This window comes from Urocitellus parryii, chromosome 6 (genome assembly GCF_045843805.1).
Source record: "Urocitellus parryii isolate mUroPar1 chromosome 6, mUroPar1.hap1, whole genome shotgun sequence".
NCBI classification, from domain to species: Eukaryota; Metazoa; Chordata; class Mammalia; order Rodentia; family Sciuridae; genus Urocitellus; species Urocitellus parryii.
The window spans coordinates 30,449,410-30,467,337 of NC_135536.1; the positions used below are offsets into that span (position 1 = coordinate 30,449,410).

The 17,928-nt window shown below is 36.3% G+C and overlaps 1 protein-coding gene across 1 annotated transcript in view; it reads right to left on the bottom strand.

The window, feature by feature from the left end:
• Positions 1 to 17,928, bottom strand: part of Sipa1l1 (signal induced proliferation associated 1 like 1) — a 355,392-nt gene that overhangs the window by 171,739 nt on the left and 165,725 nt on the right. The window contains exon 4 of the mRNA XM_026401335.2: positions 8,553 to 8,615. The gene's annotated coding sequence lies outside the window, so the exon portion shown is untranslated. The remainder of the gene's footprint in view (positions 1 to 8,552; positions 8,616 to 17,928) is intronic.

Consider the following 17,928-nt stretch of genomic DNA (forward strand, 5'->3'; position numbering starts at 1 on the left):
AAAAACAGACATAAATGCTTCACAAAAGCTCCATGACCCTGCCTTACCTATACCAGAAAGAAAGAGAACTTGATGAAGAAGCTGAGACCTGGCCTTAAGGACAGATAGATCTCAAGTAGAAAATGAGAGAAGGCAGAAGAGAACACTCAGGAATCCAGGCCCTGTCCTGCCAAACTTCACAGGTTCGACTGCCTTCTTTGCAAGGATGATGGCCCTGTGTGCCAGGTGAGAGGATTATTCCTACAGTAATTATTCTAAGCTGTGGTTTCACCTCTAGATGATTCCAAAAATCTCAAAGAATGTGGCAATTTCAGAACAAAATTTTAATTCAATCAATTCACAGAAGACCAAAAAAACCTAATAGCTATACCAACTCATCAAACTCTAATCTTGAAATCTTTATAAAAAATAATTTCTTACTCTTCTAGAGACATCCTAATGTAAATAGTAAGGAAGAAGAGTTTTGGGGTTTTTTTGTTGTTGTTGTTGTTTTCCAGTTCAGCTTATTTATCTCATAGTTTCCTCACAGAATTAATCAAGGTGGGGTTTATTGGATAGGAAATTAGGGTATTTTTAAGAAAGCATGGGCCCTATACTTTTCTGCAGTTAACAAGCCAGCAAGCAATTCATTCAAACTTTCTATTAACTAAGAATCTACTGTGAAAAAAGTCAAACACTGACAAGCTGTCTACTGTTCAAAAGCCACCCTCAGACCTTGATCAGAAAAGTATCCATCTGGTGAGACTCAGGTCACCATAAACACACTTAAAGGAGCAATGACAGCTGTTACTTTTTTAGACTACAAATTCTTCCCATGAACAAAAGCTTTTCTCTGTTCTTTCCAGGTTCCTTCCACCACTTCATTCTTTGAACTTGGTCTAACTTCTATTCTTCACTTAGAAGGCCAAACTTCTGTAATCAGCAAAGGAAAAGGATAGTCAAGGTCCTTAATTTAAAGCAGCTACTGTTAGGGTTCAGAATAGTTAACTGAAATAAAATAACTACAGGCTGTACAATAAAACCAATCAATACACTGATAAAATAACAAGAGTTCAAAACTATTGAACGTGATCATACAAAACCTTTATTTCTCTGGAAGTCACACATGCAGAAAAATAGGCATGAAAGATATAATTACTATTAATTAACGATAATATTTTGAAAACAAAAAATTGCTTTCTTCAACCATTTAATGCTAAGATCTCCATTTGGTGCTTAGAACTAAAAACACATTATTAACACCAGTGACTCAAAATTTAAGCATTTTCCAATAATGTTATAAAAATAATTTAAAACAGCAATATTTGCCTGATGCAATTTAAATCACTCTGTCAGTGGAAAAGATAGCAATTTCAAAAGTGAACCCCAGCAAACTGCTGTTGTATTACCAATGAATCTTCAAAGTTAGTGCTATGTTCTTACTAACATTAACAGCTGCTGAAACATATTCTTTTAAAAATCTTTGCTTTCTTCAAAGGGTGGAGTTTCCCAAAAAATTCCAGGCTAAAATCTAAATGAATATAGCTCTGAATCTGAGTGACACCACAAAATGCAGACTTCCTTTAAAACAATTTGTGCACTCTTTACTTGGAAGAGAGGGCAGGGACAAAGCCCTCATCATTTTCTCTGTTTACACCACAATGGCTTCAGGACCAGAAACTGCAGGGGTCATTACTGGCCAACTGGTTGAAGTGCATCACTGCTCATGGAGAAAGCCTCAGACACTTAAAAGAAGCCCACTGGAAGTTAAGAGGGCTGTGGCACACCAAGTTATTTTCAGTATCAGAGAAGGAGGTCAGCAAACAAATGTTCAAAAACTATCAAAACACCACTAAGGACAAATACTTTCCGATCAAGGGGATGTCTGTTGCTAACATGAATGTTTGCAATGGGATGATTTGAAAACCAGACAATAACAGAAACTGTCACAAATTGAAGCATGACAGAATGCTAGTGGAATAGATGAGCTAGTGTAGAATTCCAGAGTTTTACAATGAAGCATTGTTAAGTTACCTGAAGCTTTAACAGGACAAGAGGAGGACGCACCAAGGAGAAGTAGCACATTGGATAGAATGGTGCAAGGGATGGATGTACCATATTAGAAAAAAACTTTTAAAATCCAAGGGGTACCGTGACATCCAATTATCCCTTGATAGTTAGGTGACTTTGGTGACTTGACTTTTCTCTGCTATGTATCATGGGAGCAGAGGACTTTTTAAAAAAACTATGTTATTCTCCTTTTTTTTACATGGTTGCTTATTTTGTGTGATGTCTTCACTTAGAAAAACAAAAACAAACTTCACATTTACACAGAGAAATGTGCCCTGCAATAGAACATCTTTCCCTAAAAATATCAATGACAACAAAAGTTAGATAGCATAGTGCAGAGCCCAATTTCTTATTTGGAAGACATTTTATCCTATGATACAAATGTTATAGCCAGTAGGAAGAAGATGCTTGTAGTTCTGAAGATACTAAGATTAAAACATTCCTTATACAGTTATTATAAGAGTCTCTAGATGCCATTGCCTCCAGCCAGCCCTTTATTAATACTTGGTTTGCCCCCTACACATACCTTTTAATGATATGCTTTGTGTTCTATGAGCATACATTAGCCAGAGTTAATAATGGCTATTTCTGATGGAAAAATTATAGATGTTTTTCATTTTCACTGTGTTTTATCTGCATTTCCTACATTTTTTACAAGCATGCATCATTTTTGTAAAAATTAATCTTAAAATTTGCTGAAATCAGAGTGTTAACTGAAATTTCCTCAATGCTTTGAATAAATATAATTGAATAGATGTTATTCCAAACGCTCATCAAAGTACAATTAAAGACTCAAATTATAATAACAACGAATGCTGAGCCATGGTCTGAATCTTTACAGCCAACAGACTCTATACATATGCAGAATAGATGGACAGACACTGGTTTCTCCATCTTTAAAATGAGACCACAGAGTAGTCATAATATAATGGGAATATCATCAAATTTTAGGAATGAGGCCAAATATTCAGACAAAATAGAGACAGATGGTCTATCTGCTCACACTGTTTAGTAGGGGGCTTTCCATATTACAGAGAGGACACCTAACTCCAGAGACCAAAGTAATTCTATTTAATTGGTCTGGGAAGGAAATTCTTAAAAATGAGAATAGGAAGCTTTAATCAGGGATTAGCATTCATTCAGAAAATTGAGAAGGCATCTGTTACTGGCAAGAATAAGATTTGATCAAACATTAAACTCCCTTAGATATTTTTCTACCCATTAAAAATTCTGGAATTCTTGACTGAAGTCTTGCAATCACCATACCCACTAACAAGAGATATCCACTGCCATGCGGAAATAATTTACCCAAGTAACCTAGACACTATGCAGTGAAGTTAAATCCCCACTACAGGCAAACCTTTCACGTGTTTCTGTTGTATGTTGGCCAATGACCCAATTATTACCCCAACATGCAAATTCAGGGTAGCAAGTTTAGATGGTTTGGTTTTGGTAGTGACACGTGGCCCCGTGGCTCCTAACTGCAATGGAAGAGTTAAGTGAAAGGTTAACTGGGCACTATACAAGTTCATATGACAAAAAGAGTCACAGTTTTTAGTGAATAAGCTCTCTTAATGATGCAGCCTAAATCCCTAATGTAAAGGTCTTATGATTTCTATTAGAGAAAAGTTATTTTGTTTTTCCAGTACTGGGGATGGAGCTCAGGGGTGCTCTACCACTGAACTACATCCCCAGTTCTTTTTATTTTTTATCTTGAGTCAGGATCTCAATAATTTGCCCAGGTTGTCATCAAACTGGCAATGTTCCTGCCTCAGCTTCAGGAGTTGCTGGGATTAAAGGGGTGAGCTATCACACCCTTGGCAAAAGATCCTACCTACCTAACTAATAAGGAATCTTATCAAGCATATTCACTGAGAAAAAAATTATTTTGCCAGTTTATTAGAAACTCAACGTAAAGTCTTTTAACTTAGCAGATGTTAACAATAATTTCATATTTTGAATATCTTATTTTCACAGAGTCCAAAACAAGTGGAACAAAGTCTAACAAACAGCAATGCTCTGGACTAACAAAGACAACTTAACTCAGGGTATTGCACATACTCCCACATCACAGGACAGCAGTTATGCCCACAAAACACAAAATTACACAGCCAGCTATGGCTCATTTCTGCTCCCTGCCAAAAGATGCATTCCTCTGAGATGCCCACCCACATATATTCCTACATGAAAATGAAGATTTATCCACATACTAAAAAGTCAACTCTGATTACATGTTGGAAATTCATTTGTTTTTTATCAACTGAATAGATAAATCTGCTTATCCTTCTCTCTTCAGAGTAGACACAGTAAGAGATAATAAGTATTGGGGAAAACCTTTAATACATCCGAAGAAAAGAACTAATTAAAAGGCTTACTCTCCCTACTATCTAGAAAAAGTCTTTACTTTATCCCAATCCCTGAGTGACTTATCTATACCTTCAACCTTAGAATGGATATGATCATTTCAAAGATTTGCTACAGAAAAATTTGAAACAAATAAAATTCTTGACCTTCTAAAATGTATAAATAAAACACTTTCAATTTATTAGTGAACACACACAAAAATGACTTTCATTCACTTCATTAATAGATCTTGATAAGTATGTGGACCCATCATTTTGAGAAAGCAAAGGAAAAAAATAACAAATATGAGAGATACTAATGAATGTAATGTCAAAAGGAAGCAAAACAGACACACACAAGTCCTGCCTCAGTTGTGGGAGGAGGGTCAGACCAGCTCCAGGTGGCAAGGCAGACCCATATCTGGCTTCAGACAGGTATAGAGGGCACTAGACAGGAGCTGGGAGATAGGCAACATTCCCACTCCTCACAGAGGAAAGAGTATAAAACATGCAGGAATCATCTAAAAGACCTGGGAAATCAGAGCAGCTTATAAACATCAAATATTTTACTGCTTTTTATTCTATCTGGGGAAGAAATCTACTTTCACCAGTGTATGTTTACCTTCTATACTACTTTAAGCTTAAAGAATAAGTCTCCTTTTCCAATTCTCTCAATGACAGAATAAAAGGCAGACAGCATTCCAGATAATTTGTGCCAATTCAGATGATTCATGTATTGCTTTCCCAGACTAAATGGTCTGTGGTCAATGCTTTCAAATCAACAAGGGGGAGGAGAGCAGGACCTAATTACAAATCTGAGTCACTGTCTAGAAGCGCACTCAGTCCAAGAGGTCATCCCCACAAAGGCAGTGCTTCATTGTGAGATTAAAAAAAAAAAGGAAGACACCATGGTACAGGAAACAAAATAGAGTAATAGCAATGAACTGAACTGATTTTTCTAAGAAAATGTTCAATAGGCTTTTTTCCCTTAAAAACTGTTAAGTTTTAAAAATATTTTTAGTTGTAGATGGACACAATAGCTTTGTTTATTTAGTTTTATGTAGTAATGGGGATCAAACCCAGTGCCTCAAGAGTGCTATGCAAGTGCTCTACCACTGAGCCACAACCCCAGCCCAACTTGAAGTTTTTTAAATAAGAAAATGGACATAAGGCACACTGAAAGATTGTAACTTAAGTGTCTTGCCTCTGACTTGATGTCTATTTTGCACACAGCACATTGCCACCCAATGCTAGAGATTTAGTAGTCCTTTCACCGGGGTCTCACAGATTAGGTGTTTCCATTTGGGAGCTAAAAATCTAACCTGGACAACATTTTAATTTAAGATTCTGCATCCACAATATGGGAAAAAAGCTAAAGACAATTACATTTAAATAAAAATTTTAAAAGAACCCATTATTTTAGCAACAACAACAACATGCAGGAGAAAAGGCACATAACCCCAAATCTGATATATATGAATTAAGAAGAAAAAAATCTTGAGATTTTTTTTTATTTTCTCTCAAATGTTAAACATTTAAACAATAACAACAACAACAACAACAAAAACAATACCATGGAGAAATTGGAAATACTCTCAATTGCCTTAACTCTTTCTTAACACTTTATCAGTAATTATGCTTTCAAGTTGAAAGGATTAACAATTTCTGAAGGAACTGACCATTTAGTTTCCTGTGGGCAACATTCCAAACAAGAACAAAGGGTAATATAAATCCTCCAACAGTAAAAGAATGAGTGTTTTGAATGCAGAAGTTAAATGCCTTTAGATACATTTCAGACAAGAATGACAAAACATAATCTCTAAGATTCAATATTGGGTCACAGAGGAAATAAGGGTACAGCAAAGACTTCTGAGAAGGCTCCCCAGACCAGGCACAGTTTCAAGGTTCAACTTCAGTCAGTTCACAGGAGTGGTGTTCCCAATGTAACCACTGCCACCAATACAATTAACAGAAAAACGAACTGGCAAACTTAGCACAGAACTAAGTTCTACAATCCTGGTAACTGACTGTCATAATACAAAAAAAAAAAAAAAAAAAAAAAAGATGTATTATCATTAAGTGGATTCATCATTAAATTTACCAAAAATATGCATTCTGTACACAGGATAAACAAAGCTATTTAAAGGCAACAGCAATCAACACTCTGAAAAACTCATTGATGACAGGTTGGTCTAAAAGTATCCCGTACATTCCAAACCTACACAGAATGCAAAAGTGGGTACCGAAAATGAAATGAGTACCAGACTAAGCAGCCCAGAAAGTACCAGCAAGTATTTTGATTCAAATTCATCAAACATTTAAAATCTAAAACATTTTATATAGATCACTGGGATGCTTAATAACAGATCTTTGTCAGGGGTCTAAGAAACGTACAGCCTCTTTCAGTGACCCTGAATTTACTCTAAACTCCCTTTGATCTTAAACAACAAATGCACATAGCATCTACTTATACCTGATACTAAAAAGCATCAAAAATCAAAAATACATGTAATATAAGCACAAGAATGCATGAGAATAATAAAGACTAAAACCAGGAAAGTGGCTCCTAGCGGGGAGAGAAAGGGAACTATTGTTAAGGAAGACCACCTAGGTTTTCAATCCTTCAGCAGAATTGGCAAACTTTCAATTTCTCTAGTGTGTTGGGAGGAAGGTATATATGGATATTTGTTATGTTGTTCCTTATATAAGTTTTATGTTTGAGATATTCCTATTAATTTTTGAAGAAAAAAAATAAATTAGGAATTAGAAGTGAGTATAGATTGTTCTAAGAAAACACAGGGACTAGGTCTGCAGTGCCAAACATGCAGTTTGTGAGGTGATGGTTCTATGCTTGTGGTCCAAGACCTTTCTCAGTATTCATAGCCCAGAGAACTGAGAAGACTCAAGACCTTCTGAGGAGAAACAAGAGAGAACCTAAAAGTGATGTATTTTATTCTCATGTCTTTGAACACTAAATCACTACCTGCTAACTGTTAAGCATGAAGAAGATGCCAGTCAAAACCAACACGCTGTGCCAGTTTAATTTAATGGTATTATTTTGCCTCACTTTGCAATTACTCCCACATTCCCTAGGGAGAAACTAATGGATTACTAAAAATAAAATTGAGATTAAGTGAATCACTTCGGATGTTTTGGCTTTCAACTCAAACTGGCTTAAACAAAAAGGAAATATATTGGCTCAAAAACTTGGACATCCTGAGAAAGCGCAGGCTTCCCAGTGATTCTGGACCCTGTCCTCCACCCTGTGTGTGGCTTCTTGCTCAGGCTGGAGGCCAAAAGGTTAAAGCCATGCCAGACCTTGCAACAGCACACAACATCCAGAAGAAAGAGGCAATATCTTCCTGTAGATCTACATAAGTATGAGAAGAACTTTGCCAGAAGTTGCAGGCAAACTTGCCCTGAGATCCCACTAACTAGAATAGTATCACAGGACCATTCAGGAAACCAACCCCCACCAGGTAACACCCAAGATCAGCTGATGTAACCAGAGTTAATGAGTCAAAGCTGCCCCTTATCAGGATCCACCCTTGAACTGTAGTTGTTCTTTAACCCATCACAGAGAACGACAGGATGCATGATATAGATATCATGTGCATCTCAAACATCATACAGTATTTCCTTATTTGTTTAATTATTTGGCACTTATAGGAATAGCCTGAGCAATAATGTGTGTGCCAGAACATAAAATAAAACACTCTTGTTATATATTTGCATATAAAAACTAAAAACTCAAAAAAACAAATGACCAGGGCTGGAGTTGTGGCTCAGCAGTAGAATGCTTGCCTAGTACATGCAAGGCCCTGGGTTCAATCCTCAGCACTACGTAAAAATAAACAAATAAAATAAAGGTATTGTGTCCAACTACAACTGAAAAATAAATATTAAAAAAAGATAACAAATGACCAAATGAATTGATTTCTTTGAGAAAAGTAGATTTTTTTTAAAGTTGATTTTTAAAAAAATCTTGTTTCTTTATTTCGACTTCTCCACTCAGAAACTTAACACAGGGACTGAGGGTAAAGCTCCGTGGTAGTACATTTGCCTAGCATGTGTGAGGCCCTGGGAGGGAAGAAGAAAGGGTAAGAGGAAGAAATTTAAACACAGAGAGTGAACACTTTGTAATTACCCAAGTATACTTACTGTATTCACGTGTCATGGCTACAGAAACTTAAGACAACTGCATCCACACCAATAATGTATAACCTGGAAAAAAGAAAGGAAAGAGTTTTTACGAACATGAGATATTTCACTAAAATATACTGGTTGCATAACTTTGACAAAAAGCTTTAACTCTGTTCTGCATGAGACCAACTAGCCTTTCTGAAAGATGTAGCTGCAGTTAAATTAGACATGAGAGACAATGTCTGCAGTATTAGAGTATCTCTAAATATTATGAAGTCAAGATCACCAGCATCACTTACAGATGTGACTGTCAAAAAACAAAACAAAATCTATATTAATCAAGTAATATTGCCTGGAAGGTTATCTACAAAACTAAAAATCAAAGAAGGAAAAAAACAGATTATTAAGTAAACCTCAAATATCACATAGCATTTGTTTATTTATTTATTTTTGAGACAGGATCTCACTAAGTTGTACAGGTTGGCCTTAAAATCAAGATCCTCCCGCCTTAGCTTCCCCAACAGCTGGGAATATGGACATATGCCACCATAGTCAGTTTCATGTAGTTATTAAAAATTTTTAAAACCCTCAAATAAAACACAAGGAAAGGGCTGGGATTGTGGCTCAGTGGTAGAGCACTTGCCTCAATGTGTGAGGCACTGGGTTCAATCCTCAGTACCATTTATAAATAAATGAATAAAATAAAGGTCCATCAACAACTTAAAAAAAATTTTAAAAACACAAGGAAATTTTAAAAAATCACAATCTTCCTTCTACAATATGCAATTAACCTTTTCAACCTAATGCAACTTAAAGCTAGATAAATCAGCTTCAATTTCTAAATCTCTGAACTCAAAGATCTAAGGAAATAGTTCTCAGCATTAAAAAATGCACATATTTGATTCAAGTATTTGACACTGATATCTTACTTCATAAAATCTTTGAATATTCAGCATACCATGGAATGTTAAACAAACACACCCATACAGGGGAAGGCTCTTGAGACCCTGGCATTGCTTTTAATATTCACAAGTGAAATATGAGAACTTTGCCCTTGTCTAGACCCCAGGACAAATAACAGTACAGCAGGATCCAGCACAGTGGCTCTCCACTCAGTAGTCTGAGGCAGGAGGATCACTTGAGCCCAGAAGTTCAAGGTCAGTATAAGTAATATATTGAGACCCTCATCTCTTAATAAAAAGTAAATTTTAAAAAAAAAAAAGCAAACTACATTCTCAATTAAAAGTAACTGAAAAACAAAAGATGATGATGGTAGTGGTGGTGGTGGTGGTACCCATACATATGTACTGGGCATCAAACCCAGAGTCTTGCAAATATTAGGCAAGCACTCACTGAGCCACATTCCCAGGCCCAAACACAAAAATTCAACTAATCTTCAAGAAAGTAGTGTTTCCTGGTGATGGTTGTATCTTGACAAGGCTGAGGATAACTGTCCATTTACCTATAAATACTTATATAACTGTACCTCCCTTGGTATGTGAGAGATTTGACCATGTTATTGCATTGGCTATATTTCATTAAAAAATATTTTAAAGTTTGAACAGCCACAAAAGAGGAAAGCTATAAGCCTTAAGAGAAAATATTTAGAATGTACATATACAAAGAGCTCATTTATAATACAGTAAGAATTCCCACAGAATAATAAAAATAAGGATAGGCAACAAAAACAGGATATCAAAAGAGGTAATAAACATATGAAAATGTAGTCAACCTCATGTATCACCATCAAAATACAAATTAAAACTACAATGAGCCAGGCATGGTGGCACTTGCCTTATTAATCCCAGTGGCTGAGGAGGCTGAGGCAGAAGGATCACAAGTTCAAAGCTAGCCTCAGCAACATAGGCCGTAAGCAACTTGGCGAGACCCTGTCTCAAAAATAAAAAGGGCTGGGGATGTGGCTCAGTGCTTAATAAGTACCCAAGTTTAATCCCTGGTACCAAAAAGAACTACAATGAGATAAAATTACATATTCATCAAAATATCTAAACTTAAAAATCTGACATCATCAAGTCCAAGGATGTAGAATCATTCAATTCTCATACACTACTAATGGGAGAATAAATTGGAAAACTGTTTGACAAATAAAGTGTACTAATAAAGTACCATAGAAGCATACCCTGTGATCCTGGGTAAATGCCTCTTAGGAATGCACATACCCAGGTCCATAAGGCACTTACAATAATTTTCAAAGAAATAGTAGTAAAAAAAACCAAACGCTGGTAGCAAACTGGAATATTCATGTGATGCAATAGTACACTAACAGGAATAAGCAAACTTCTTCCATAAAGAGCTAGAGAGCAAATATTTTAGGCTTTGTGGGCCATAAGATCTCTGCTCTTTGTGGTATCTTCCCAGACTACCTTTGAAGTATAAAGGCAGCCATAAAATAGTATGGCTGTTCCAATAAAACTTTATTTATAAAAACTGACAGTTCACAGGCTGTCATGTTGCCTGCTATCTGGCAAAGAAAGTAAATGAACCATAACAATATACTACTAGTGAATTTTATGTCTCATCAACATCATGTTGAAACAAAGAAGCCAGACACAAGAGACCATACCATATGATTCCATTTCATACAGTTCAAAAAATAGGTAAAACCATGTTAAATAGTAGCTACCTTTGTAGTGTGAGGAAGGAGATACAGACAGAGAGAAGGAAGAAGAGGGATTTCTAGCAGGGTATTAATACTGGACTCTGGATTTCAGTGGTAGTTTTCATAGTTACCTTCAATTTGGGAAAATTCATCTAAATGTTCATTTATAATTCATTTGTCTTTCTTTTGAATTTAAAAAATCTAAATAATTTTCATAAAGAATTCAGGAATGTGGGCCACATTATGGAGTGGATTCTTTCTCATAGCTCACTGTCCCTCCACATCAAACACTGATGCCACAGCAAGTCTTGTGTTCACAGCAAGATCCTGAACACCCTCCCCCACAGGACACAGAGTGATGTCTGCACTGCAACCTAACTCCTCTTTCCAAGTTACATGTAGGACTGTGGAAAATAAACACAGGAGTGGCAGCAGGTGGTACAATACCAAGGGAGAAGGAAAAGGAACAGATGGGTGGATGAAGAGATCTGTAGGAATAAGGTCCTGCATTTTAACATAATCTGCTGAATAATCTATACAGAATAGAAAGTAGCATAAGCAGCTTAGAAACACAATTAGAAGGTCAGTCAACTTGCCATTCAGAAAAAATAACGACAATCTCAAAGCTTACTAAGGTTCTTAAAAGACTGTGGAAGGGATTTATTTCCAGTGCAACACTTTCTCCCAATGTAGCATTAAATTGGCATAAAGTTTTAGCTTTTCAAGTAAAGAAGCAACCCTGACAGATAATATTGTCTTGATATTCCAGGTCTGCATGCTTTCAACAACTTCTATATCTATAAATTGAATTTTACCATGTTTAAATTTAAATCAGATATTATAACTTTCAGGGGTCACAGGAAGTCATTAAGTTGCCATAGTGGTAGGCAAATACATTAGGAGAGGCTGAGACTATGTAAAAGCCAGGGACAAGAAGACCACAGGCATCACATTAAAAGGATTTACTTTTTGTCACAAGGGGCTTTTATCATGAGTGAAAAGAAAAGAGGAGCAAAGAAGAAAATACATGACAAGAATTTAAATCTTTTTCAGTTCACTATACTGCATAATTGACATATGCAAGAAACTGGACTCTAAGTTGGAAATACAAAGATAGTCTTATAGGGGCTCTCGGAATAGAGAAGCTGATGAGCCTCTGTATCCATAAATTAGATGTCATAAAAATTACAAAACATGCACAAGTGCTATGGGAACTGTGAATTCACAGTAGAGAATTATTTAATATAGGAGGAATGAAATGCAACTGGGAAGAGGATGAGTCTTCCCACATAGAGCAGAATGGAAACGGGTTTTGAATGATTACAGATGGGCAATATAAAGGGGGAAGAGATACACACCATTCCAGGCAGAAGAGAGAATGTATAATGCAAGAGGGTGACTGAGTTAGCCATGTCAGGAATAACAAAACAGCAGAGGCAGCCAGAATATGGTGCATAAGGACAAGCTACAACTGAGATGGAGGAACTTGCCAATCATACTAAAGTTTGAATTTTATCTGGCAAACATTATAGAGCCATAGGATACTACAGGAATGAGAATGGAATACAAAAGATAGCCCAGGCATGGCATGACTCCAAATATATCTTTTTTTTTTTTTATAGTTTTGATATTTAGAACCATGGTAATGTTCAATGGGATGAGCGGGGAGATAACTGCTAGGCACCATGGTATGTGCCTTTAGCCCCAGTACTTGAGAGGCTAAGGCAGGTGGCTCAGATGAACCAGGGAGTTGAGAGACCATACTGAGCAACATAATGAGACCATGGAAGAAAGGAAAGGGAGGGGAGGAAAAAGGAGGAAGGAGAAATAATTAAGGTATATGAGTATGTGGGAGGATCCCAAAATGGAACATATAACATAACCAATGAAGATGAAATTCAGAAGAAAACAACTGATCACTTTGGAAACATATGTCTTGACTATAAACACCAAGGACAGGGACAAAACAAAGAATGAAGGAAGACTGTAAAGAACTCTGTGGTGTTAGACTTGAATCAGTTATCACTGTGACTCGTGGTTTTTAAATATGTTAAGACAGAGGGACAAAGACAGATGAAAATATGTATGCACACATTTCCTAGATCTGTCTTCTGAAGAGCCAAGGAAACATGAGACACCCTGGAAGCAATAAGCACATTTAGCACTCAAATAAAAAACATGCAGACCTGGATTACTTAGGCAGAAGAGAGAATGAGCAAAGGCAAGGGGGTGACAGAGACTTAGGAAATTGTCTGGGTGCAAACCAGATGAACATACCAAATGAGTACAGAACATCTCATGGTGCCAAAAAGTAGGGAAATTCTCCAAAAAGATGGGAACTCATCAAAAGTACAGTGGACCCTAGTTAACTGAAGGAGCCAAATCTGGGACAATTTAAAAAATAAAACTGCAAATAATATTGAGATTATAACTGTTAGGATAAAATAGCGCATACTGATAAAAACAAATAAATACAAAAAAAATTAAAGAAAAGACCAAGTTCTTTCTTGTAAGAAAATTTCAATTGTTAAATGTGAAAAAAAATGGTGGATATAGATCGTTAATTGACAAATAACACTTATTAAAGGAGAATATAAGATATTACTATGTTTGATTCTAGATCAGACCATAGTCTAGACCAAAAAAAAAAAAAAAAAAAAACTATGATTGATTTGACAAAACACAAATGCAGTGTGGAAATTAGTTAACAATATTATATCAACATTAATTTTCTGATCTTGGTAATTTTACTAAAATTAATATTTGGTAAAGGTAAGTAAATTGTTTTTAATCATGATATTACTTCAAAATGGAAAGTAGAAAAGAGAAAGAGACAGACAGACAGACTGAGTCATGATCTTCTTAATTCAAAACCTGATCTCTGGCCTTTTTTTCCTCTATGCCAAATATTAAAACTGATAAAGTTTTACATCTAAAAAGAGATATATATGCAAATGTGTATAAATGAACTTTGAAAATATGAATATAGGACTGTAAATTAAAAGAACTTTTTTTTTAAAAGAGAGAGTGAGAGGGGGAGAGAGAGAGAGAGAACTTTAATATTTATTCTTTAATCATCAGACACAACATCTTTGTTTTGTATGTGGTGCTGAGGATCGAACCCGGGCCACACGCATGCCAGGCGAGAGCGCTACCGCTTGAGCCACATCTAAAAAGAACTAGACAAATTTAGAAACTGAAAATAAAGCAAGTTTAAAAAATAAAGTACATAAGTTACAGATTGGATACAGAAGCAGAGTGGACAAATGAACAGGAAGACAGCTGGATTAAAAAAAAAAAAAAAGTATCCAGGATGCTTCCCAAACAGATGGGGAAATGTAATAATAAAGAGAGTTGAAGTAGTCTGAGCAACAGGGCTAACATTCACCTAAAGCAAGTATGAGAAGATAATGGAGAGACTCGCTGGTACAGATGACATCAATTCTTGAATTCAGGAAGGCCCACAAATAACTAGCAAGGGAAAAATCATCACCAAAAGATGTAAGCATGAAACTGCTGGCTACCAAATAAAAAGCAATCTTTTAAGCAATAGAGGAGTAGAACCCTTGCCTATCATATGTGAGGCCCTGTAGGTTTTCACCTACAAATGAAAACCAATTAAAGTGATGGCTGATTTCTCAACTGCAACAATGGAAGCTGGAAGGAGGAGCATTATTACTTTCAATGAACTAAAAGAGATAAGTACCAACTCTGCATTCTATAGTTAGAGCCAATTTCTTTGAGAACAATTAACATTTCCAGGCAAACAAAACCTTGAGCTTACCATGAACTCACACACACTAAATTATAAAGGGGATGACCTTTATGCAGTAGGAAAATGATCACAGATGGAAAACTTGAAAGGCAAGAATAATGGTGGGGGAAAAAAATGGTGCCACATAAAAGATGGCAAGGGTTGGGGATCTGGCTCAGTGGTGAAGTGCTCCTTAACACCTGAGGCCCTGGGTTCCATCCCCAGCACCACAACAAAGAAAAAAGCATAAAAGATGACAACCAAATAAACAGCTAACAACAAATGAATGATGCTCAGCCTCACCATCATCAGAAATGCACAAAACCACAATGTGGTAGCACTGCACAATACAAGGAACGGCTAAAATTTAAAATCATAGCCAGGTATGGTGGTGGACTACTGTAATCCCAGTGACTCAGGAGGCTGAGGCAGAAGGATCCCAAGTTTGAGGCCAACTTCAGCAACGTAGCAAGGCCCTAAGCAATTTAGTGAGACCCTGTCTCAAAATAAAAAGGGCTTGGGTGTGGCTAGTGGATAAGCATCCCGGATTTCCATCTGTGGTACCAAAAAAAATGTAAAACAAAACAAAATCATGTCAGCAAGAATGTGACGTAAATAGGACTCCCTCATACCTGCGGTGGGTGGTAACTATGGCCCTGCTGAAAAACTTCAGTAGCATCTGTTCAAGTTGAGCATATGCACATATCATAACTCAGCAATTCTACTCCTAGGTATACTGCCCACATTATAGGGCAATTAAGTGTGGCAAAAGACATAATGGAGTTCAGTTACCACAAAATATGGCACCTGGGCATTTTAAGAAAACTACAGAAGCAAGAAGTTCTGTCCTTCTCCTGCCCTGCCCTTCTCCCCTGAAGCAAGATAAAAAAGAACTCTCTGGTCTTTTCCTGCAATCGGTCATAAGACCCTCATTCCAGAGATGCTCTCCCTATACCCCAAGGAAAGGAATGCCCTTATCTCTGAAGCACAGGAACACATAGAAGAATCTGAACAAATGGGTTTTGCAAGTTCCTGCCAGTTTATTACAATTATATTACACCCTCTTTGTCCCATTAAACTTCTACAGGACTGTTGACTCATCATCAAATTTAGCATGGTGGAGGACTACTGTGTATTTTCCGTGTCCCTGTGTATTTTCTGAATCTTCCATTTCTGAAGTCTCCCATGTCACGTGCTATATTAAACATATTTGCATGCTTTTCTCTTGTTTATCTAATTTTTGTTACAGTGGCCTCATCCATTAATCTACCAACTGGTAAGAATAAGTAATATTCCTCCTCTACAACATGAAAAAAGGAGTTCAGAACAGTTTAATTCCTAATAGTCAAAAACTGGAAACAATTGCAATGTGTATCCATTGCAGAAAGAAAAAATAACTGAAGGACCCCACACAATAGAATAAAAGAAAAAAAATACCACTATATGTAAGAACATGAATCAATATCATAAATATAATGCTGAAAGAAAAAACCCATATGCAAAAATATATACTAAGTTCCATTTACAGAAAACTCAAAACCAGACAAAAGCCATTGCTGAGATAACTAGGAGGAATCAGACCAGGGGCTTCCATAAGAGCAGTGTTTGATTTCTTGATCTTGGAGCTGGCTTCACAGATGAGTCCATCATTTTTGAAATTCACTGATCTATCTACATATGACCAACACACTGTATGTGTGCCATACCTCAAAACAATATTTATTTTAAAACAGAATGTATAATGAACAAAGCACAGAAAGACACTGCACTTCTCATTGCATCTTATCAGATGGCACAAAATTTTTGTGTTACTACTAATGACATTCATTCTGATTAAGGTGGTATATACTAGGCTTCTCTGCTACAGAGTTATAACTCTTTTTCCCTTTGTAATTAATAAGTGTTTCATACAGAGTTACGTTGAAGCTATGCAAATACTGTGTTTCTCATCAAGCTTTCAATTAATGCATCCACTCATATTTACATTTACATTATTCTTACATTTACTCAGTAGGTTATAATCCATTGCTATCATTGTTTACTATAGTTGATTACCACCATTATGTATTTGATAGTCCAAACTTCCCAGATTTGGCCAGTGGAAACACCTTCAAGATAGCTTATAGCTCATTTTGACATGACCCTCTATTTTAAAATTGTTTCCTTCATTTCTAAAGCTAGATATTTTATAGCCTTGTTTTGTACTTTTTTTTTTTTTGGACTCAGAATTGAACCCAGGGGCACTCCACGGAGCCACATCTTCAGCCCTATTTTAGAGACAGGTCTCACTGAGTTGCTTAGGAACTCACTAAGTTGTTAAGGCTGGCTTTGAATGCATGATCCTTTGCATCAGCCTCCCAAGCTGTTGGGATTACAGGCATGTGCCACTATGCCTGGCATCATTTTTTGTACTCTTTTACCCTTAGAAGCAGTCACTTCTCCAAGGAGACCTGGTTACTTTTATTAGAGAATGGTATTAAAAAGTCAAGATCCAGGGCTGGGGTGGTGGCTCAGTGGTAGAGCACTTGCCTAGCATGTGTGAGGCACTGGGTTTTATTCTCAGCACTGTATATAATATGAAATAAATAAAATAAAGGTCCATCAACAGCATATCTATATATGTCAAGATCCAAATGCTAGATATATTCATTGCTAATGGGGTATTTTCAGGTATATGTACATGCAAACACATATTCACACACACATACACATTTACATCTCTAGTCACGGGACTATTTAAGAGACTTAATAAGCTGATTATGTATAAAATATACATGAAAAATCAAAAGCCTAAGAAGATTCAAGAGTCTCCTTCAGAAAGCAGTGAGGGGACTTGCTTTACTAATTATCAATTATAACACAACAAGAATTGCACATTACATAGAAACACTGGGTTGTGTAATAATGGTACTTACACACACACACACACACACACACGTGGTAGGAAAGCTAAACTTAGGTTTCAATTTCATTTTCTGTAAAAATTCCAATTTAATTGAATGTTTGCATGTAAAAGGCAA